General features: G+C 38.2%; 1 protein-coding gene across 3 annotated transcripts in view; it reads left to right on the forward strand.

Annotated features, from left to right (window-relative positions):
* AKAP7 (A-kinase anchoring protein 7) overlaps positions 1 to 25,526 on the forward strand; it is an 82,401-nt gene that overhangs the window by 48,486 nt on the left and 8,389 nt on the right. The gene's annotated exons all lie outside the window — the stretch shown is intronic.

Below are 25,526 nucleotides of genomic sequence, written 5' to 3' on the forward strand. Positions count from 1 at the left end.
CGCCCATCAATCATTAAAAGCCTTTGATACAGCCCCAAAAACATAGCTGTAATGCATAATAATCAGTATTGGTCCCTGCATTTCTGTATTTTAATGCTAAGTACTGTATTTTAATGCACAGTACGAAATACCTCATTTTCACTGGCATTCAGGAATAATATGGCAAAATGTTGAAGAATTACATAAAATACAGGGTATTTGTTCTCACTAGAAAGTCAGGGAAAAAACCTTTTACTACTGATTTCCAGAATTTCAAATAGCATAGGGCAGATATCTATTCAACATTTAGTTTTTCTTCAGACTGTAGATGTACATATTTAAGGAACCTTCTGCAGTTCTACCATCAAGTACTTCTAAAATAAATGAAAACTTTTACAGAAAGGACCACCTTAAATATTAATACTGTCTTGACTTGTGTTCTTGCCAGCAGTTTTAAAAGCAGGGGAAAAGGAACTTCGTAATTTCTCAGAAAATTAACAAATGGGCACTGGAGTGCCAGATGTAGGGAAAAGCTGCAATAGGAGTGTTGCAACAGGAGTGAGAAGGGGACTGCAATAAGGACCTTCCTGTGTAACCTTATTCCAGCTAAATTTTGGGCACATTCAGTGAATTATTTATGTATTTAAGTATTCCAGACCTGAGAATAATTTTAGTAAAGAATGGTAATGAAGAGCAACACATCTGCAATAAAATACTGACTGCGGTCAGTGAGCAAATTGGATACACAGAACTGCGGTACAGTGTCAGTGCATTTCAGTGACTTTCATGACAGTCTTTGATGGCAAAGAATATTAGTAGTCACAATTAATTGTAATTTCTTTTTTTTCCTTTTGAAAAAAAGTGTATGCAATTTGCTTGTTCTTAGTGGAGAACTCATTTCAGGTTTTTTAACAGGAGTTGTTCTTCTAGTCTATGCACAACACAGCATTTCAGAAAGAAAATTTTAACATTATGTGATCAAAAATATATGCTCATTGCAAAATATATCTCACTGTGCTGTGTGCATAAGGCATTTTATTTTAAATATAAAAATTTGTCATGTTTGAATGGAGAACAAGAGAAAGATGTACAACAACAGATCTATAACTTCTTTTTCTTGGTAGCAGGGTTTCCCAGTTCTTAAAAATAATAATTCAGAAACACTATATGTAATCAGGAAAATAAAATATTCAAAACAACATTTGGAGAAAAAAGCAAAGTCGTCTTAAAACAAGGCAAACTGCATAGTGATAATTTGTTGGAAATTAAGATTTAGCAATGTAGATGTCAGAACATAGTCATTAGACCCTTGCAACTGCCACATCTTATTCTTGTTTAATTTTTATACACATAGGAAAACCACCTATCATTATTTTGCTAGAGTAAATAGTTTGAAAACAAGAGGAATCTTTTATATTCTCCTTAAAATTTCTTTGGTGCCCTCACAGTCAGTTTAACTTTCAGTAAACCATCATTGGACAATAATAGCTGTCTGTAGCCAGTGACCACTTCATAGAATTGAGAGACTGCATACTAGGAACAGAACTCCTTTCAAGCCTTATTATCTCAGCTGTTCAGTTTCTTTATTTCAGAAGGAAAAAGCATGTAAGTACCAAAAATGCCCCCTTGACTTTTATTACAAATTTTTGCACACGTGGCATTTAATAATTTGCATTAAGAGAGTCAGGATTTTAAAGGGCGTTTCCCTCACAATAAGGAATGTATCCTTCAGTTTCTGGTCCTCATGTTTGTATATAATCTTTCTTTTCCACAGAAACGGCAGGAACTAACTGAATATTGAATGCAATTAATGTTTAGGAGGTCTCAGAGGCTTAGGCTTGTAAACTGAGCCTTGGTGAGATCCTGAAGTGTGCGGAGGACCTTGCCCTGGTTTTTCACGTTGTCATTGTCATGGGACTCATCTACAAGTCTTTATATGTCAAAGGGAATGCATTCTTGTACTGGCAAGCCAGTATGAAAGTTCCTCTCATACACATCCTCTCAGTGAGGCCAAATCACTTCAGGAATAGATGGGCTACCTTGAGATGTACACACTATAGGTGGTCACATCCACTCTGCAGAGGAAGGTGCCATGATATGTTTGTGGTTTGCTCCCAGAAGTGCTGTATGGCTTATTCTAAACGTAGCTCTGAATGCGTTCCTGAGGGTAACAACTGTACAGTTTGCAGATTTGGTCCTGAGCCTTGCCCTCAGGTTCCACTAAAAATAGAAGGCAGGCTCATTGGTAGCTGGCATCCCAGCCTTTCCTGAAAGATACAGTGTGTTCCAGAAATGGAACTCACAGGAATAGCGATTTGCAGTGAGTAGGAGCAAGATTCTCTCTCTAGAAGGCAGTGTTGTAAAACACATGTTAGTGGTGAGAGTTCCCTGGAGGATTTTAATGTGGTTTTAAAAAGCATAGCTAAAATATGCACTCATATTTTATAATGCAAGTGCCAACTCATTATCTTCTTTTTGTTTTTAATATTTCTAGGAATATTCTTAATCTATTGAAAGAAAATAACATACATTAAATTTAATTTAGGCTCATCATTTAAGTGTTTTCTCAAAAAAGTAGAATTGGAAGTGTTTTCAGAAAGACACAATTGAAAAATTGTTAGAATTATACAATGCATTACAAACCAAGTATCAGAAAGAAGTGGGAGCATAGTCTGCACTGTCAAACACAGGAAAATGTTTGCATATTGGCAAGTCCAACAGATCATTTATTTATCCCTGTTTTTTCTTCTAAATGGGGATTGTAATTTTGATTTGGTCCATGCTCCCAAAACAAAACTTACAGTGATATACTGCCTTCTGCACTCTGTGTGTGTGTATGTGTGTTTTATAGATAGGCTTGGGAACAGCTTAGGTTCTGAGTGCAGAAATACTTTTAAATTGAAATGCAGATCAGCTTTTCCTCCTCACCCACTTTTTACATAATTTGCACCACAAGCATCATCTAAAAAAAGCTAGGTTCCTTCTGATCAGCTGAACAGTATTCAGGAGCATTAAGAAGGCTGAAATTGCCTCTGCTTAAAACAAATACATTTTAGTTTCTCTTAGTCTTTATCTGCTGTAAGGAGAGAGACTTTTCAAGATTCAAAACCATAATTTCTACTCAGGGAGGCAGATAATTCTGTTTACTGGTTTTGTTTCAACCACTTTGTTTTGGCTAATCTGAACAGCCATCCTTGATAAAGGATGGTATCTTGCCATTCCTTACCTGGCAAAATTTTACCCCTCTGTTTCAATGCTAAGGTGTCCTTCATTTTCTCTGCCTCCCAACAATATATATACCAGTATCTTTTGGGGCCTATTCATTTTTAATAATGCTTTGGCTGTTTAGGCCTCATGTGGCTAAAATTATCATAATTCTATATCCAGTCACATGTGCCTGATACAGTTGAAAGCTTTGCTGCTCTGATGTAACTTCTGTCAAAAATGTACTTTGTATACCTCACCAAAATTTCAAGAGCTGTCCAAACAGAACAAATGGTAGGCCTTGAGCTATCAAAGCACTGAATATGTGATCAGAGCCACTTTTGTTATTTAATATCATATTTAAAATATTTAAGATGGACCCTACCCAGCTCTGGAGGTTTCAATGGACTTGATGGTCCCTACCCTCATCCTGGAAGTTAGAATGCCTGTAGAATGATGGAGTTAGTGTTAAAAGGCCAGGGCCCTCCTTGAATCCTCTGTTTCTTTCTTTTACCCACATTCATGCTTTTGTATTTTGTTAGTTTTGGCTGAAAGATGGCTTAGAGATGGATGAAAGTGGTTTATCACTGATTGTGACTATTCCAGAATTGCTGAATAGATTATTGTTATCCTGACATCCATGGATTGCCAGGACTGCTTAAAAAGTGATTGGTAAGAACTGTGGTTATTGCATATTTTGACAGAAGAAATTTTGGGTTAAAGTACAAGAGGACTTGGTGCTTCTCATACTTTTTGGTTAAACATACTTGTGGAAAGATGAGAGCACCAGGAGCTCTGTATTCATTTAGGCACTATAGATAGTGTCTATAGAAGGAGATTATGCTTACATAAAACTGAAAATTGTATGTTAATGTTTGTTTTGTTACTTGGATGTTTTTGATTGTTTGGGCTTTTTCTATTTTTTAAGGTTTTTTTGGTTGAGAATATTTGGGGGGTTTGCCTAAAATGTTGTCTGTGTTCTTGGTTTGATCCTGAGCTGACTGGAAGATACTCTTAGAAATACACTCTAAGAAATACTTTCTCCATGCTTAGATGGCTGTCTTTACTTATGCCCTCTAGTATTCATGTTTAATTCATTTATGTTGTAGAATATGGGTCATGTTCTTTTCCTTTTGCTCTGGGTTAGGCTGACAGGATCTCCTCCCTTGAGGCAACTACACAGCTCAAAGGAATTTCATTGACTATAGAATGTAAAAGTTGTTATAGTTACTTTAAAAACTTGTATACTGTCCTCATTTTTTATTTCTTCTACTGGAAGATAATAATTCTTGAAGCAGTAGATGATCTAATTATTGTTAATAATATAGTAGTAATGGAAAAGAATAAAAATTGTCACCTACCAACCTTATACATTTAGTTTTTTTTAATATTATGTCACTTAAAGACAATTCTAATTGTCCAATTTTATGAAAAACCATGCTTTACAAATATGTTAAATATATTACACTTGTTCTTCTGAGATAAGCTGACTTATCTCTGTAAAAAATAATAAATATTCAAAGGATTTTCCAGTCTGAGATTCTAACTTTTGGGAAAACAAACATATAATTTATTGAATAAAATAGTAGTTTGAATGTGAAGTAGTAGGCATTTTTGTGAAGAACTTCTGCCACTGGTTAAATTATTGGCTTTATGGAAAGCATGTAATATGAACTAGAACATTTTAAAAGTGTAAATTAATAGTAGCAGAATTAATACCTTCACCTGTGTGGTAACTGGATTCTTTGCTCATATTAATCTTTATAATATAAACAAGAATAATAAAAAAGCCTTATGTTTTATTTCATCAATATGATGAGAAGAAGCTTGCATGCTTTAGCATTCTTCATATTAATATCAAATGTTAAGAACCATTGCTGTCACAGGCGGTCTGTAATGGTGTTCAAGTGTCAGTGACTGCAGGTGTCACCAGAGGAGATTTTAGATGCAAGATAAGGTCTTTAAATGAAAAGTAATTGTGGATTTGGTTTCTTCTGATTTATTTTTACTTTTTGAATGTAGAAAAAATTACTTGCAAAAGCAAATTGTCTGCAGTAACGAAAGGCTGTTCTTTCAAGTATACATGGATGATCTCTCAATGAAGCACCATGGTTTTTCTGGATCTCCTGGACAGGAAATTGTGTTGTGGTTTAACAGCAGCAACTAAGTACCACACTCACTTCCTGTCCACCCCCAGCCATGGTGAGGTGGGGAGAAGAAACAAAAAAAAAAAAAAATTAAAAGCTGTGGGTTGAGATAGGAACAGTTTAATAATGGAAATAAAGTTATTGTTGATGATGATGATAATAATAATAATAAATAATAATAATACAAAAGGAGAATAATAAAACCCATGATAAATGAGTTATCAGCCTGTCCCCAAGCAGCTATTGGCGCCTCCCAGCTAACTCCCCCTGCTTCAGATACAGGTTACAACATTCTACAGTCTGCAATATCTCTTTGGCCAGTTCAGGTCAGCTCCCCTGGCTGCACTCCCTCCCAGCTTCTTGTGTACCTGCTCGCTGGCAGAGCATAGGAAACTGAAAAGTCCTTGACTGAGAGTGAACACTGCTCAGCAACAACTTAAACATCAGTGTGTTACCAGCATTGTTCTCATCCTAAATCCAAAATACAGCACTGTGCCAGCTATAGAGAAGAAAATGGAACTCTTTGGAAAATGGAATGGAATGCATTCCTTTATTATAAGCCAAATGATAGATCTGTGGGATCGTGTTTTGCTTATGTGTATGTATGTATGCTATCTGCCCATTACAACATCAACTTTAAAACTTTTACAACATAAACTTTTTTGCCAGGTTTCTGGTAAATTAATCAAATGTAGAAATCTTGAAATATTAAATATCTGTATTTTGGCAGAAATACACATCTAGAGAGAAGAGAGAGATATTTTATTAATTCCCACAATGAAGGAAAAATTGCAGTATGAGCTTGGGTTTTAAGAGCCACAGAGCATCAGGGAGTTTTGCCATTATGAGTGGCTGACCATGGGTCAGTCTTCAATACGAGTTCATTGGACACCAGAGAGCTACCTCTCAGCCACATGTCATGTACATTCCTTGTTGTTTAACAGAACAGCTTGTGCTGACAGCTAATTGCAGCAAAAACTGGGATATTCACATAGACTTATCCTGCAAAGTTGCTTTGATATTCAAGAGCATGAGCACCCCAACAATGTTTGATTCCTCTAAATTAAAGGAATCACAAGACAAAATAAATAGAAAACTGGGTGGTTTTGGTTCTGGTGAGTGGAAGAATACTTAAACAAAATGTGTGTCATATCATTTGTTTTTACTGACTTGGCAGAATAGACTCAGTTTGCCAAAGCTGTACAGGCTGTGCTCATTTACTATCCTTTTTCACGGTGTATGCCAAACTTTCACTCTTAGGTGCTTTATCATTTGTTTACTTCCAAGTCAATAATGACTGTGTTGAGTAATGTTAGGACTAATACTAATCCTTGTAGGACTTCCTTTGATTCTTTTTTATCTTTAATCACTGAGGTTGCATTTTGTTAGTATTTTATTACCTTAGAAAATCCTAAGCTTAATACACCCACCAGGTGACCTTCATCACCCATGCTTGCAGTAACACACCACGTTGAGAAAGAACTAGTAACCTGGAGTGAAGGTGGTCGGCTCTATTCCTTCTGAAGTCGGTGGCAAATCCCCACCACACCCAGAGCCATAATCCCAGTTTGTTTCTCAGCATCTCAGGCTAGGGCTGCTGTGCCGCTTCTCCAGATGCTTGAGCAGCTTCCTTCCTTAGTCTTGTAACTTCATTTGTCCTTATTGGGGGAAAGAAAGAGAGTCCATAAATTAACTATAAATACTAATATATATTGACATAAGAGGTCCTTAACAATATTTTCTCCCGTTTCTCAGCACACGGCCGTGGGGCGGAGGGGAGCAGTGATGGCAGGGACACTCAGCCCCACTGGCCGGTGCCGTATTTAGGGTGGCCAGACGGCCGCCTGGATTTTCTAGCGCCCATCCCTCCCGTAACATCAGGACGGGAAAGGGAGGAATTTGCTGTCTTTAAGCAAAGAAGGATTTTGCTGTCTTTAAGCAAAGGAAAGGGAATTTGCTTTCTTTAAGCAGATTGGATGTCAGGGAGACAGGTGCAGGATGCCAGTGATCCCCGGCCCCGCGGGCTGGGGCTGGACTGGCGCTGGGGCTGGGGCTGAGGATGGGGTTGGGATTTGGGCTGGGGCTGGGGTTTGGGCTGGGGCTGGGGTTTGGGCTGGGGCTGGGATTTGGGCTGGGGTTTGGGCTGGGGTTTGGGCTGGGGCTGGGGTTTGGGCTGGGGTTTGGGCTGGGGCTGGGGTTTGGGCTGGGGCTGGGGTTTGGGCTGGGATTTGGGCTGGGGCTGGGGTTTGGGCTGGGGCTGGGGTTTGGGCTGGGGCTGGTGCTGGGCGGGGGCTGGTGGTGCCGTGCCGGGGGCGGGGCGGGGCGGGGCCGCCGCTCGGTCCCCATCTCCCGCTCGCTTCCCGGGCGGAATAAGCAGTTTTTGCACGGACCGCCGCCCGACTTCCAGGTTTTGCTTAAGGTGCAAGCAGAGAGGACGAGGGAGAGGCTGCGGCGGCCGGTGCCATGGGCCAGCTCTGCTGCTTTCCCTTCTCCAGAGGGGAGGAGAAGATCAGTAAGTGCGCGGCTGTGCGCGGCGCTGGCTGCCGCCGCCGCGGGGAGGGAGCTGCGGGAGCATTCCTGCGGGGTTTTTCCTTTTGGAAATTTAACTGGCTGCTTTTTAGAGAAGGGGTTGAGAAAAATGAAGCAATAATTCCTCCAAGTAGATGAAGATTTCTTTCTAACAGAGATAAGTGATCGGGTATAATTTTGTTTGTGAGCATTCTGTCAGTCCATTTCTGCAAGCAGATGTAGCCGAAGTGAGTATTTTGATTTTCCTTTTTGGCAAGTGCAGTTTAGTGTGAGAAATGAGAAGGTTTTCATGTTGTAAGAATGTGTATGTTGATGGTAAAGCTCATTAGAGACAGATAGAAAGAATGGAGATTCTGTTGATGTCAGTGTTGACAGATGACAAAGGATTTCCATTTGGGTGTTGGTTGGATGTGTAGTTTTAAGATGACCAAGTGAAGTCACACTTTATGTATGGATCTGGTAGCATCTGGTTTTGCTTTCAGTTAAGTATATCTAAGTTGAATCAGAGGGAGCAATTCTGATCTCTGTATCCTTTGGTGTACTGAGTCAAGCTAGCTAATTTGACTGGAATGCTGTTTCTGTTAAATTCTGTGCTGAAAATTATGTTTGCCCTAAATTTGGTTACACAATAAAATACTTGCTCTCGACTTCTTGCTCAGTGAAATACTTTCAACCTTTCTTCTAGAAGATACAGCCAAATTTCTGTCACATTGTGTCTGAAATCAGTTTTAACTAAATTCACATAATTCATTAGCTGTAGGCTAGAAAGTCCAGTTTTCTAATCTGGTTTATATTCCATTCTTGTTTCTCAGGAAGCTGTCTAGGCATAAATAAAGTGGGAATTTATATCATCAACTAAACAATAAATGTGTCTACCAACAGTGCAAGAATCTAGAAAACAGCCTCAAGAAGATGAGTTGGCAGTTATTTTAAAATGTTTTTCTTTCCCAGGTCATGGTATGAGAGTAAATGTTACAAATTTTGCACTAGGGAAATGACTAGGAACATTTTATATTTTGAAACTATTTTTGTCATCTAGCCAGTACAGAATGTCTTTATATGAAGAGCAAGTAGGTAGCACATCTCACTTCTAATATATGAATTGGTGAAGATGGACAATAAATACAAATTGCGTTTTTTAAATTGTTCTGTTGACAGAAAACAAGAGAAAGAGAAAAGCACTATCTTCTGCATCCTGCTTCTCTCAGTCCCCTCACTTCACTGCTTTTTAACTTTTCTTCTGACATCACCTGTCATGCACCAGCTTTCTTTGTGTGTGCTCTTGTGAGTGACTGGAACATATACTGAATATAACATTTAGCACAGCATGAGCTCAAACTACATGAAATCAAAAAATCATTCAGGAGTTGTCATTATGTATGTGCAAAGTCACAAAGGCTTTTGAAAGATGTCTGCTTTTGGCATGTAGCAACTGAAAGGTGTGGCATAACCCCTTGAAAATGTGGAAAGGAAGAAATGGGTAGTGAAAGGATGAAGAAAATCTGAAGCAAGGAGATCTGGCTATGGGTGAGGTAAGAAGGTGGTGTCTGAAATGAAGAGAATAAAGTAGATGTGGCACTGTTTTCCCAGTGTTCATGGCAGAGTAACATGACTGAGCAATCTTAAAAAGGGGAAGACAGAGGAAATATAGGATGAGTATGGTGAACGTGATTGGTTTTTCCCTTCATTCAGCACTGACTGAAGAAAAGGGAGAGAAGGGAAATTGCTTTCCTTTCATCTGGCCTCCCTCCCTCTCTTCTGCCACATCTGTTTCTCCCTCTGTGTGCTGAGAAGAAGCACTGCTGGGCATCCGGCATGGCCCCAGCTAGAGAAGTGGTTTGAAGCTGGCCATGAGGAACAGGCAGAAGGGAATGTGTCTCACATCCATTTTTCCTCTTCTTATCATACTATCATGGTGACCTCTAAACTAATTGTGTTTAGAAATTAACCCAGGCTTTTTATTACTAAATTATCCTGGTTAGGAAACACACAGGTGCAAATCACAATCATGTGGCTGTTGTACACAAGAAACAAAAAGTACATTATAAAGGTGCAAGCATGTGCAGTAAACAGCAGCTCACTATGCTACTTGATTCATTTCAGTTGCAGTGAAAATGTATGAACTTAGTTATGGTTTTCCTATAAGTTTTGTTTTAGCTGAGGTGCCTCAGCTTTGAAGGTTTGTTCCTTATGCAGTAAGGAATTTTTTCATTTCATGTAAAGTATAATTTCAAAAAGTGTTGTAATTGTATTATCTGGTACTGTTGCATTGTACATCTTTGTGTTGAGTGAGGTGAAAGCTTAGTGCTTTCATAGTGTGCTTTTTAAAATTTAAGTTTAGATCACAGCAAGTGTGAATTGAATTTAGCTTCAACTCAATCTACATTGTTAAAAAAAAATAACCTATTTTACTTTAGTAATTAATAGGTGCTTATGATTGAAACACACCAAAGTGCTGACAAGTAGAAGCTGTGTTGTATTATTACGTTTTAACAGCCACTTGCTTACATCTTGTATCCACACACAGTTAGGTATTTCACATCCCTTTCTAGTCTCTTCAAATTTAGGTATAGCCATGGAAAGCTTTTAGCCAAGTTTTGTGGTTATGGTAAGATCATAAGAGTGGTTGTCTGGACCACATTTAGGATCTGTCTTCCTAACACGTGCCTAACATGCATTAAAGCCATTAAAAAGGGGAGGTGTGTAAGAAGGTGTTTCCTCAAAATTAAGTTCTAATGCTGCAGCAGTTCAAGATTTGTGGACTTTGTGAAGCGGGGTGGCATCCTTGATAATCGTGAGTATTTAATTTTTTTTTTCCAGTCTCCTCTTGAATCTATACATGTACTATCTTCTGCCAAGAGGCTTTATGGCTTAAATATGGTTTTTGTAAAGAATCTTACTAGCCATGCTGACCTATAAAATTTCATTTACTGAATATTATCTTAGTAAGAACTATTATCTTAGTTTTTCTGCTACACTTGGTAGAAATCAATTCCCACAATGTACTCTGGGTAGATCTAGGGTATTCTGCAATGAAGGAAAGGAAAAAAGTATCTATTCTCACCACTGATTGTGGGATAGACACAAATAAAGCCTGAGTAGAAACTGTTAAAACTTAGACATGTAAGACTTTCACAACCTGTTCTTTCTGTTGTCTTAGTGAATGGTCATGTAACCACTGTAAGGCTGAGAAAGCTTTCTACAAGGATACAGACACTCAATTTAGCATGTTAAGTTCCAGTGAAGTTGGTTGGAGTTTCAAAACTTGACTCACTGTGTGTAAGGAGGAGCTTTTCAAAGAGTATATATTTTAAATAAAGATTAGTGTTTAGTCTAACAATTCTTTATATTTCTGAGATCATGAAGGAATTGCCTGCATGATAACCCTGTAGTTAGACCTTGTATTGATTTTGTTATATCAATGCTCAATAAGTGCTTTTTCATTTTGAAAATGGTCTCAAATTATTTTTAACTGCTTTTTGAAATCATCTAATTGCAAGTTTATTTCTGGTCTAAAGTTCTTTGTTTTAACTTCACAGCATGACACTTTTTAATCTGACATAAAAGAAAGCACTTTACAAAATAAGCATTGTTATACATCATTATAGCTGTATATGTGCTAGCCCATTTACTACTTGACAGCAAACCAAGGAACAGACTTGGTTGTGTTGGCCAGAAATTGTTTAAAAAGACTGTTAAATATTGAATGCATACAAAATCCCTATATTATACAACTACTGATGTGAAAGAAGGCTGGTCATAAAATCAAAATAGCATATGAAACTTATTTGCATTCTAAAAAATGTGATTCTCAACTTTAAAGGGCAGAGGATAGCAGTGTGAGCACTTTTGCCTGTTTTAATTTAATGAGATTTAAAAATTTGTTGTTTGATAGCTATTGTAAACGGACCAAGAGCAGCCACGCCCAGAAGGACTTGGGGATGCTGGTGGGTGAGAGGCTGGACATGACTCAGTAATGTGCTCTCACAGCCCAGAAATCCAGTTGTATCCTGGGCTGTCTCAAAAGCAGTGTGGCCAGCAGGGTGAGGGAGGGGATTCTGCCCCTCTGCTCTGGTGAGACCCCACCTGCAGTGCTGCATCCAGCTCTGGGATCCCAGCACATCCCTGCAAGACATGGACCTGCTGAAATGAGTCTAGAGGAGGCTGCCAAGATGATCAGAACACATGTCCTTCGAGGAAAGTTTGAGAGAATTGGGGTTCAGCCTGGAGAAGAAATGTCTTTGGTGTGAACTTATTGCAGCCTTCTGGTACCTGAAGAGGCGTGCAAGAAAGATGGAGAGAAACCTTTTACAAGGGCATGTAGTGCCAGAACTAGAGGAAATGGCTTCATCTGAAAGAGCATAGGTTTAGATCAGATATTAAGAAGAAATGTTTTATTGTGACAGTGGTGGAGCCCAGAATAACTGTGGATGCTCCTTCCTTGGCAATGTTCAAGGCCAGTTTGGATGGGACTTTAAACAACCTGGTCTAGTGAAAGGTGTCCCTGCCCATGGTAGGAACTAAATGATCTTTAAGGCCCCTTCCAACCCAAACCATTCTATGATTTTATTATTATATGTTAATACTCATAATGCATATTGAACATAGAGTGGGTAAATAGTTGTGGAAATGAGTAAACACAGGGTCTGGGGCTGTGTAGCCTATACGGAGGAACCAAGCAAGCTGGCAAGTTCCAACATCCAGCCAGGCCAGCAATGTGCAGTCCAGATCTTTTGGGCCTGACCAAAACCCATCTGTATCAAATTAGGGATTGTTTTTGAGGGTAAAGCAAAGTTCAATGAACAGAATCCAACTACTTTATATAAGTCTTAGATTGATTCTGAAAATACTGAAAGTTACATTTGTAAATCAATGACTTGGTCAACTTTGCAGTTTGGTGTAAGTTATGATTTGTTTTGCATTTACATAGCTGTAGTACAAAAGTTGCATTGTCTGGCTTTCTGTCATGAGAGACAGGACAGGTTTGCCTACCACAAATAGTAAGTCAATCCCTGTTGTTGAGCAGGCCTTGTACATTTGCCAGGTTGTCCAATACTGATTGCTCCCTGTCCTGCGTGTTGTGTCCTTCTCAGTTCTGTTTTGTGAGGTTTTAACTCTTACTTGTTCAAAGTGATACCTGCTGTTGTACTATAAAGACACTATTCTTTTCCCTTCTTCTTCCTGAAATGTGAAAATTCACTCATCAGTGCGTCCTATTTATACTAATTCTTCAGTGCTTATATTCTGTCTTGCCAATCTCCCTGTGAGATGTTGTTTCTTCACTCCTACACATAAAAAGGTGCATGATGCAGATGCAAAAAACAAACAATTTGAAGGAAAGGTGCATTCTTCAAAATGGCATTTTGAATAACTTCTAGGTGTTGTCTTTTTCCCTCATAGAACTTCACAGTGCCTGTGATTAGATTGCTAACATTGTTTCCATTCTCTATGGGAAGAAAAGAAAGGAAATTTAACAGTCTAAACCAAAACTAAGTATTCAATACTTACCATGTAAAAGTTGAAAATTACACAAGTATTCACCCTCCTGCAACCAACATTAGGTTTGATGACCGAGACAATAAGCCCAATCAGGGCCTGAAGACTGACATTAATTAATGTCGGTAGAATCATGAGTATCTTACAAGTATGTCTATTCTTGGGTCTGACAGTGGCTGTCAAAAATAATGCAGCTAGATTTCTGAGAGAACCCTTATTATCTTCACACTAGTGAAGATAGAGATTTTTTTTTTAATCTAGGAGAAATAATATGGTATTAAGTTCACTTTCACTGCGAAGAGGTATCAAGTGGATGATAGAAGGACAAGCTCTTAAATCAGAGGAATGATATTTAAGAAATCCATCAGAAAGTGGATGCCTTTTTGTGGCCTCAAGAATGAAGAATATAGTCATCTTGAAGTAAAGAGGATAAAAATACTGGTGACTGTGAAATTGGGAAGTTTTAAAAATTTTGTTGGATGTTTCTGTATGTCTTAGGCAATCCTCCTTGAAATTAAAATGTCTCTGTGGTTCATAAACAAAAAATGTCAAGGTTAATTTGTAGCTGTTCTAAAATACTGAACATTATAAATTCTGCTAAAATTCTAATCCTTATATAATATACAATGAGGTTTGAAATGAGGATGTATCTGGGGCTGAAGGCCTTATTTGGAGTACTATTTGCCACAGTGATCCATAGCTACACTATGCTGAGAAACTTCAGGGAAAGTCTTGGCTAAACCTGTTTGTATTAAAAGGCCTGAAGAATAACTCATGAGAAGATAGGAAGATATTTCATTTTAGCTGTAGCAAGCAAAGACTAGGATTAGCTAGATGGGACAGGTACCAACACTTGATCCTGGTATGAGAGGATGAGAAAGAAAAGAAAGTTCAGGAGACCCTGATGAGAGACTTCAAAATGGAGATGAGGTCACTAAAACTGGCTCCATGTTGATGGAGTTGGAACTTTAATGAACTTAATGATCACTTTTTGTAAAAAGTGTGTCAACAGAGAACCAATCTCCAGTGAATTGTGACTGAGAACTGCCCAGGCAACCATGCAGCCATTCTCATTATAATACTGTTTCCTGTCTTCCACTGATGGCAGTGGGAGAAAATGTCTGGTTAAGATCCTTTTTCAGCTTCCATCTAGGATGTTTCTGTGGGCACTTCACCACTGTGTGTTGTATCTGGACTGTCCATTAGCTTAAGTGTTCAAGGGCTATCATCCCTTCAGCTTAATTGCCAAATCATCACTCTGCATAGGTGGAAAAAATAAGTACCTTTTTGGCTATCAGGTGACACATCATATTGTTCAAAAGTATTTACACAGAATCCTCCTATATTATTGAAATTGTATTTATTTTCTACATTGAGGTCATGTTCTCTGTCTTCCATTCATGTGCTACTATTACTTTACTGTCAATACCTCTGGAACTGCCTTAGGTCCCAAACACTCCCAACAAAGAGAGTGTCTTTTTATATCAGTTTAATGACTGGCAGAAGAGGATATACATAACCTAACTGTTTTTTGCTCTCACCCTCACTGTAATTCAGTTTTCCTTACCCTGATGGGGGAGTTGTGCGATTTTTGGATAAGACTACCAAGGTGAAAGCTGGCTACACTTTTAATAACCCTGCCTGTAGTTTGTGGGATGTTGCTGCCATCTTTCATAGTGAGTTCTAGCAAGAAATATGTGATCGTGTGCAATACAGGTTAACCTGGCTTCTTACAGATAGATGTTGGTAGGAACAAAAATAAGCAAAACAATAATGGTTTGATGACCATAAAACCCTATCCTCTTCTAGATTAAAAAGTGCTGACAGAAGAAGTTGCAGATCCCACAGAAGCATTGCTGCTGCCATCCCTGCTTGTGTGCACTGGTGATCTGTGCTGTGTAGACTGATCCATAGCAGAGCAGGTTTTATGTGAGCACTCCTTTAATAAAGGCAAAAACACCTCAGTGAGATTAAGTGTTTCTCCATTATTAGCTGACTAACCTGGATAATTTTGTTTTAAGCAAATTAAGGAATTCTTACAAACCGTGGACCAGCTGATGGTAAGGGTCACATAGCCACAGTAGCTTTTTCCATTGTATGACTGGATCTAGTGAAGAGTAATACGCAGGAGAAATACACAGGCTTAGTTTTGCACAGTGCTGAGCAGCTTTGATACCTTGTGAACACTTGCAAGCACACACACAGATGCTTCCTACTGCCAGCAGACCACACTGAAGTGGCAAGGAGCTGAAGCTTCTGATGCATGTGGAAAGGACTAGCAGAGTGGAAGAGGAGACATTGACCAGGAAAGCTGATTATGACATCTTTCTCAAACAGAGTATACTGCTCCCTTGGTGTAATGAAAGGGTTTTTACTATGTTTAAAATTGATTGATCCATTGGTACCGTGGATTAAACATTAAATCATGTAGATGTCAGATGTGTCAGCCTTTCTGCTAAGTGTAGCAGTCTCAGGATAGTGAAATGGTGTCTCTCTACCTGCCCTGGACTCAGATGGAGAAAACAAGGAAGACCTGCCTGATTGTAGCCAAGTGCTTTTCAGAAACTGCAGCAAAACCAGTTGGAAGGGCAAAGCTCTGAGAGGTGTATGGACTCTGTCTCTCCCTTCTGCCTACCCTCTCAGTTGTATTGCCTCGTATGGCTGCTGCTCCGCAGGGTAAAGTCCTGTACTTCTTATTGGTCGGCCAAATTCCAAGGTCCTGTCACATTTATCATGCTTGTATTTCACAGGAAGGTTATCTTCATGTTTGTGTGCTTTCCCATCCTCTTCTGATCTGCAAAGCTATAATTCAGAAATGTGTTTATTGACAAAGAAATGATTGTTAGTTAATGCTGGTCATAAAATATTAAGAAATATGAAAGAAAACTTAAAAACTGATGCAATTTTTTCTTCTGTGAAGGGCATTGTATGAGCCATCTGTGGATATTTAGGTAATCACTGTTTAGTCCTGTTATTACTTCAGTGGATAACTCTGTTATGGGACTTTTCATTGTGGGAAGATGAGAGACAACATTAAAACTGTTTTGTTTACAGCTGAAGGCTTCTTTGCTGATATGGGAAGCAAGCCTGTGATCCCAGTGAGTCCATACAAAGGTCACCACTGCTGGAACTAGTCAGCATACTTGTCAGGCTGACACAGGCTTGAGGGGGTTGTGGTTGCATTATTAGTTATACTATGGTTATGCAGTTTTCTGAGTGGAAATTAATCACAGTAAGAGGTGATGATGAGTACCATGCAGTATTGCTGCTGTTGTATGTGTAAAGGAAAAAAAATAATCCTCTGTCAAGCAGAGGAACCTTTCTTAAAGTGTTTATTTTACTGCACGTTGATGCAATTAATTATTTCTGTGTTTGGCTTTCTTGATTTTGCTCTCTATTTTAAAATTTATGGCCAAATAGCATTTTAGTACACTTGGCTACAAAGTCAATCTATGTAGAGAAGTAATGCACTGGAAAGTTGCTTATGTGGAGAAGTTTCTAACCATGACATTAGCCAGACGTTTTGTTCATTGTTTCTGGAAAGTATTTAATTCAAAAAACCACCTGAATAAAACCAGCGAATTCCAAAGGAACAGTAGTATTTTCTTAAGCTTCTTACTGAGCACATTGATGCTACATCAGGTAAATTGATTGATGAAAGTGTGAGGAGACAGGAAGCTTCAATAGAGGCAGAATTGAGTCCTGTATTTCTTAGGTTATATAGATATCAGTTAAAATTCTGTCCCATAGGTGATTTCCTTGCCCTATAAGGGGGTGGGGGAGGGGAGATAAGGCACAAAAATATATCCGAACACTTCACTGACAATTGGAAAAAAGAAGCTTTATGATGGTCTGGAATATGAGCAAATTCTGCTGCAATCACACTCATATAGCCCTGAGCATTACTGTGGCCACCAGCTGCAGTGGCAGATTACAGCTGAAAGTTGCATTTAAAATTCCAAACTGTGCTGCTTCTTGGTTCAAAAAGCCAAACAGACCAAAGAATAGCAAGTGCAATTTCTCATGGGGCTAAATATTTTAAATGCAATTAGTTTTTTTTGTAAATCTCCAGCATGAAGTTAGACAAAAAGCTTGAATAGCAATTAATAACTCTTTTTAAATATACTGTAATGATTAATTGCTTTTAATCTTTTATAAACTGGTAATAACTGACAATATCAGTTTGCAATATAACAAATAAAAATACATATTGCTTTTGCCCATAAAATTTATTTCTGCGTAATAAAATAACTACACAGGTAATTTTTCTGGTAGTGGTAAAATCTCAGAAAAATTTCTAATCTCCAGTAACTGAATTGTCAATTTTAATAATTTTTATATTAACTAAAAATGATAATTTCAATAATAAAATACCATTTAGCACTGCAATGCTTGAAAGCTGTCTAAAAGGATGCTCAGTTGGAATATTCAATTAGAAACAAGCTAACAGTGTTTAAGGATTTTTTGCTAAATATGCAAGTAAAACCATGAAAGTGAAACAGATTAACTGGGGCATGAATCAAGCAGTACTGAAAATGCCAAGTTAAACCCTTAGCAGGAGTAAGCAGGAATATTGCTGATTTATACCCAGCAAGGACCTGGCCTGCCAAGTGTCGTGGCTGTGACAGTCCACTGGCAGCCCCTGGAGTCCAGAGCTGCAGCGAGATGGATGAGAGTATCTGCCAGCCCATTTAAAAGCAGACCTTCTATAAATAATACCAGAAAGATTGGTTCAGATGGCAAGCCAACAAATTGCCAACTCCATCTGGAATCCTCTTTCTAAGTACATATGTAGCAAGGGAAGGAGCCTGGGTAAAATGCTGTTTGTGCAGCCCTGAGCAGTAAAAATCAGACTGGTAATCTGCTCTCTTGGCTCTTGCAGGAGATTTCCAACACGATTTCTTTAAGAGAGAGTGAGTCTGGAAAGAAATTAAGATCACTTTTAAATTTGCATTTACACTAGTTTTTCCAAGCCATGTGTCTGCTGCCATCCCATATTCTTTTTGGGTTTAAAAGGGAAAATAAAGGCCAAAAGAAAAGGTAAATGTACATTAACGTGTTGTGGGTGAGTTGAAGAGCGTAATTTCCCTGTATGCAGATGTTCAACATAAGAAGAAAAAGTGTAATGGATTTCTCATACTTCTATAAGTATGCAGGTTAAACATTATTGCTCATTAGTGGAAAATATGTTTGGTATCCCCACCATATGCACCTAGATATGAGATATTCAGTCTTTTAAGCTGTTAAAATGATTTATAGATCATTAGAAACAACATTGACACAGCAAAAGGAAGACTGGGTTCTCAGAGGAGCTCTGTTTGCTTTACTGTAGATATATTTGAATAAGCAAAGGCTACAGCATTATGTTTTTATTGATTTTCAGAGGGTAAATTACAGGTTGTTGCTATCAGATAATTTAAAAGCTGCCCTGTATTCCCAATGAACAATATCCAAATACCTTATTCTGTATTATGGAAGTACTATTTCCCTCATTCATTATTGCATACTCCTGTCTCAGTTTACTGAGATTTGTGTGTACTCTGGCACAGTGCCTCTGTCTGTTCACTGTACAAATTGTGCCACTCTTTACACACCAAACAGTAGAAGGAGCTGCATGGTTTTCTGTCTAAATGTTTAGAGTTATGAATTTTGCTTTTCCATTTCCTTACTTCTGCAGGTTAAAGCAGAACTACAGTAGTGAGATTTCATTGTAGTAAAAGAGGAAATGGAAATTCTGTTGTTCCCACAACTTTACTGGAGTCAGGAGCCAAATCCTGTCCTCTGGCATACATATTACTGTAGCTACTACTGCATTACTCTCTGAAACTGTTCTTAGTTCTTACTTCTGTTTTCATTTGTGCTGGCCTGTTTTGGAGTTACGATTCAAAACCTCTGCCAGGAGAAATCCACAGAAGTAACTGTTCCACAAATGTAGAGTTTGGCTCAATGTACTTCTCAGCTTTGCTACCTACAGGCACAGCCCAGCTCTGAGACTGCTCTGGGTGCCTTGGACCCCAGTGCACTGCATGCCGGAGTGTCTGGGGCTGCACCTGTACACTGGCACTGCCTTGCCCATGCCACCACTCTGGCATGGTTCTGGGCCTGGCAAACATCCTGGGCACTGGTTAGGAGTTAGCACCAACCCAAGTCCTTCCCCAGTAGGCAGTTTGGATACAGCCACAGCATTTCAGAGACCTGCTGGATGGGATGGACCTGACTTGCTCTGTGCTAACTGGCCTTAGAGGCAAGTACTGGTGTTTTAGAGCTCACCTGTGTAAACATAGGCAGGTGCCTCTGCATGAAACACCAGGTTTCAGAGATGTTTTTCATGGTACTGTGAGAACAGGTGTTTGTCTAATGTCAGCATAGAACCCAAGTTGAATTTTCCTTCTCTGTTCAAAAGTGATCCATAAGCAAATCCATGTTACAGCCAAACAGAAAGTGCAACATGCTAAACATGTTGAGTCTTACGTGAGTATATGTGAACACCTACCCCTTCAATTTAGAAGCTCATTTTCTTTGAGTATTGTCTTGCTATATGACAAGTCCTACTGTAACCTAATTCCTGTGATCTTAGAGTGGAGCCACTCACAATGTAGAAATTGTAGCATATGGATAAAAAAGGTATTATAAAAAAGAAATAGAATAGCCACACTTGAGAGTAGGAAAGTATTTGTTAAACAACCAAAATGTTGTAGTTGTCTGCTTCTTCCAAAGCTGACATTTTAAATGTACTTTTTCCCCTTTGTACTGTCTGATTTGTGATGTTTAATGCTAGGTAATTGAGTATTTTGTTTGCCAGTGGAGAGTGGTATTCCTGGTAGCAGGCAGGCATGTTCTAGCCTCAATTCCAGAAACCATTAAAATTTTTTTTTTTAAATTACAGAATTGATCTGCACAGCCTCCATTAAAGATGCCATATAATTAAGAAAGAGAAAATTAGTTATTTTGTTTCATTAAAGGTGTCTAGAAACTAGAATATGAACTAATAATCAGACTCTCAATTTTGACATTTCTATACTGATCTGGAATGATCGGGAAGCTGTACTTGGTCTTCTTTCAAAAAGGGGTGAAAACAGATTTCATCTGTGGAAAGGTTCACTTCTGGGAAGTAAAAAACAATCCCCAAAATCTACCTCTTTTCCCCTCCAGCAAGGTTGTGTTCCACCAGACCTATAACCTTTTAGCAGAAATGGCATGCATGCAGTGCTAGCTAAATCTGTCCTGGGAAGATCAAAGTAACTTTTGTCCTAGAAGCTCAAGAAGCTCATGGAGCAGAGGAAATAGATGTTTGGAGGAAGGACTGTGTTTCCAAAAGAATATAATGCTCATAACTTGAAGTAGGAGCTCAGGCTGTGCTTTAGAAACTGGCTGGGGAGCTCTGAGATCAGGAGGTAGCTAGTTTTGGAAAAAAAAAAAAAAAAAAGAAAATAAAATCTTCAAAGCCAGAAGGCAGGAGGAGGAATGGTTAACATGATTAAGCAACTGTTAGTATAGCATGGGATTACTTCTATTGCATCATGTGAAATGAGAACAAGAGAGAACATTTTGTATATATTTCAGGGAAAGCTTCCTGTCAGTGACAGATGCTGGGCTGCAGAGAGTCTACATTTTGCAATGTTGTGACCAAGATTTTGAGATTAATGCAGACAAACAAAGAAGGCAAGACAAACAACAGGTCCTTGGTGGAGTGAGGGGTTGTCCTTTAGATGACATTGGTCTGTTATTATTTGTGAAATTATTATAGGCAAAGTGGAAAACAAGATGCCTTGAAAAGTATCATAGCAAGACGTACTGATGCCTTGTTCAGCAGCTGATTACTGATGGTTTAATAATGTTTTTTGCCAAATCATTTTGCCATTCCTAAAATTTGCGTGGTCCTGTTTCCATAAGCATCGAGAAGCTGGAGAACTGACAGAAGCTACCAGGATTTAGAGGAAATAGAGGTATATGGTTGTATAGCCTATGTGAATTAGCATGATGTCCCTGCCTATGGCAGAAGGCTTAGAACTAGATGATCTTTAAGGTCTCTTCCAACCCTAATCATTTTGTAATTCTGTGGAGCATGAGGATGGAAATTGTCTTAAAAGAAAAATGAACAGGGTGCAGGCTGTCCTTGAGCCTTAAGGAGCTAGAAACACACTGTACCAATGACCAGTTTGGGACTGCCAAACTTGTACAATAGTGAGTACTTTTAGACTTATAGTTCTGATGTTAGCATACACAGCTGAACTTCTGTCAGGCTCTTGACCCTGCCTGAATTGTTGTCCTGAATTGGTGTAGGGAAAATTCACTTCTTATTAGATATTCCCTCTGGATCCCAATCCCCAAATCTCAGAATACACCATTAGCTTTATCTTTTCTGCTGGTGGCTTAATCCCTTTGAATATCTGCCAATCTCAGTTGAATTTGATCTGGGCACTTGCTAAGTTTCCTGTGAGTTAAAATCTTCAGGCATGGATAATTCATTTCACCCACTAGAGAGATTGTATCCTTTTGCTGAGAGGTGAGTTGTCTTACCCTAAGTTTTTGGTATTATTGTGTTATTCTGTTTCACATCCTAGCAATAATTTTTAAATGACATTTTATTCAATCTTTCATTTTACTGCAAAGCACAGGGATTGAACAAAAACATATTAAGACTCAGCTATGTTTTCTGTATTACTTACTGTGGCTGAGTGCAGTCAGCAAATGTACATTTTTTTCTGTCTTAAAAATCCATTACCATCTACTATAGCCTAATGCAGTCAAAAAGGTTTTCCTTTCTTTCTCTCTCACATCCTCTTTTGCTTTTCACATACACCTCATTAATACACTGTGAAAGGTTTTCCAGCACAAAATGATGAGTTTAGTCATGCAGTTCTACAAACTGTAACCTTTGATGAGTTCTAGGGATTGAATCCCCTTCTAAAGTCGGGGTTTGCCTTTCTCTGTTAAAATGAAATTTGCTGTAGTGTTTTTGTGTTTTGAAGCACAGTTGATCCTCTGATTTAATGACATAAATGTTAATTTATGTTGGCCCCCACCTGTGTGCCCTATTCGTACATTGCTTGTGTGTTCTCTGCTACAATTAATCTGAAACATTTGTAAGAAGAGCCACATGTGATACAGCCTGGATCATGGAGTCACTGCCTGTAATCCTTGCTTCAGCACAAGTGAATAATAGTAATAATAAGTCCATTCTAAAAGAGGTGCATCATTTTACTTTGAAAGATCCATTTCATTCCCTTTGCCTTTTTTTAACCATAATCTTTAAAGAAGGCATAAAATATGAAAATAGTACAGGATTATACTTTAAATAAAAACATGATATGTGTTAAAGTCTGTCCAAGTTTAATCTTCTCCATCAGGAGCAGGATGTGTGGATGCCTGTGGTGCTGCACCCAGGCTGTGAGGAGGCCAGTTCTCAAAAGCTCTAGGTTACTGCTGCTGGTGCCCCACACAGTAACCCTCAGTGTATAGCTACACCTGCATTCATGGAATTCAAACCACGTTGCATCGTGCTGAGCAACTGTTGCATGTGCTTTCCTGTCTCAGGAAATCTCAAAATCATGAATGACATAATCTGCTCTTGAGGAGAACCATTGCCCATTTCTTTCCTTCTCCTCATCCTTAACAAACTTTTCTTGGTCCCTCTAGTCAGGTAAGAAATAGGAGAACTTTTCTGTATGGAAAATATAAAGGCAAAGTAAACTAATGTACCAGCTTTTTACCACACAGTTCTGAATAGAATGAAAAGAAATGCAAAAACTGGTTATGGCATGAATATGCACCCTTTATTCTTATAGTCTTTAATTGAGGAAAGGCTGAGAACAATACTGCTTTCAAATAAGAGGATGAAGAAAATATATGAAACTCCAAATCAGAACTGTTTAGCCTGATAGAAATAAAGGCCCAAAAGACCAGCTGGCATAAATAAGCAGTTTTATGCTGATATTATGGGACAGATTTAGAATTATTGAGATGCTAAAGAGGAAGGTGTGGAGCTCTGTAGACTATGTAGGTAGAGAGAATTTTTGTGAATGGAAAAAGGAATGTAAAGAGATGAGAACCATCAGTTTTAAAGCATAGTAATGAGCAATCCATTATGGTACAGAGTAAATTGGTAAAAATTGTGATGATTAGTTCAGTTTTTGGCATAGCAGACATATTTTTTTTGATTGATTTCATTGAAGTGTTGCTAGAATAGTCTTTGACTCACTGAGTTTGAGGAAGTAGAAATATGGGGGAAGAAAGGGAGGGGGAGTTATTAGTTATTATTTTGCTAGAATGCAGTGTTAGAGCTGTAGGGATTTACTCTCAATAAAGAAATGTTGCTATTACGTAGGGAAATGGGGTTTTTAAGGAGTTTTATGTTTTCAGAAAGAAAATGGTTTTATAACTGTTTGATATTTAACATTGGAAGGATATGGAAGTAAGGTCCAGTGGTTTAAATACAGTAATTAGGGCTCAGCTATTCTTGATTTTTAATGGTGATGCAGACTCAAGAATAATATTAATTTTGATTATTAGGTGTTTGTTCACTAAATTAGGTTATTTGTTCTATTCATAAAGAACATAGGATGGAAAAAAATTAGTACTGTCTTCTCATATTCTTTCAATTATTTCTTGCCCAAGATTATATAGTCTGTTTTTTCATGTGAAGGATTAATTGCATTAAATTTAGTTCTATGGCATGGTAAATGTTTCAGGATTTTTTTCATCCATAGGTTTTGTTCTGCTATCCTCTAGCAACAATTTTAAAATTTCTGTAAATTAGATTAAGTGAGCTGTAGTCATACCTTCAGCATTCTTAACTCTTTATCTACAGTTTTTCTGATTTCATGTCTGAGGTCATCAAAACTACCATGACACAGAGCAATTTATTATGACTAAGCACATGCCTGAATTTGTTACTTATCTTGTCTTTGTAATATTTTTCTTTAGAAATCAAGTGGGACTTTTTTCAAGGTCATGTGGTGAAAGGACAATGGCTTTAAACTGAAAGAGGGTGGTGAGTCCAGAGGAGTTGGAAGTGTTCAAGGCCAAGTGTGATGGGGCTCTGAGCAGCCTGGTCTAGTGAAAGGTGTCCCTGCCCATCGCAGCAGGGGTAGGACTAGATGAGTTTTAAGGTTCCTTCCAAACCATATCATTCTGTGATTCAGTCTTCTTGCAAGTGGGTATATTTGGGCTTTTAGAGAGTGATAAAAGTTGAGGAAGAGCTTGTCCTGAAGATGATCCCAAACAATGTTTTATGGGTTCAAGGCCAGAGCATTTAAAGTGAGGCTTACACTTCTATGTACTAGTATTCTCCAAGTATCAAAAGCTTCACGTTTACAAACTTTTGTGTGGTTGAGCAGTGAATATTTATACAGCTACATCTCATAATATCAGTTTAAAAACTGATAGCAAATTCCAGCTTTCCATTTAAAGTGGAAGTTAGGAGTCAAACAAAAGGGAGGGAGGAAGGAACAAAACTAAATACATTATTTAAGGCAAAATCTATGATAGATAAAGGGGATTCATATAGGAAAGGCCATGATAAGTACTTAATGTTAGGGGGTGTTTTTAAATGCAATTTTAATTTATTTAAGTGTGTCTTGTTAGTTTTCCCAAAGCTGTTAGCAAATTTGGTCAGATTCTGTGGACTTGATCCATGAAAGGAAAGACAGCAGCAATACTACTCATATGTTCAAAAACACATAACTTCATGTTTGCCTAAGAAGCTTATGAAGTGGGTTCAGTTCCTTCCAAAGGAAGATCCTGGGGGAAAAGGATTAGACCCATCATTTTGACTGCCTTTGGGTGCAGTTATGCTACCAGTTCAAACCTACCTAAGATTGTCATACCAAGAGAGGGGACTCTAACCTGCTTCCATTAGATTCAGAATCTAATTTAGTATGCTTACAGAGATGTTAAAAGCACCTTGCAGATAACATTTTTTTCATTATAATGATACAGTATTTAAAATTATTAAATAAAATTTAAATTATTACAGTATTTTATGGACACTGTTGGACATACTTTTGAATTACAATTATATTTTTTTACAAGTTTTCATCTTCCTTTTGCAGTTCAAACAGTATGCAGCTGTGTTTGACAACTCATGCTTCTGCAACTTAAATAATTAAATGAAAATGCATGTTGATTAAAATTTGACTTTTCTGTCCATAACTTACAAGTATATTCATA

This window comes from Lonchura striata, chromosome 3, assembly GCF_050655825.1.
Source record: "Lonchura striata isolate lonStrDom1 chromosome 3, ASM5065582v1, whole genome shotgun sequence".
Taxonomy (NCBI): domain Eukaryota; kingdom Metazoa; phylum Chordata; class Aves; order Passeriformes; family Estrildidae; genus Lonchura; species Lonchura striata.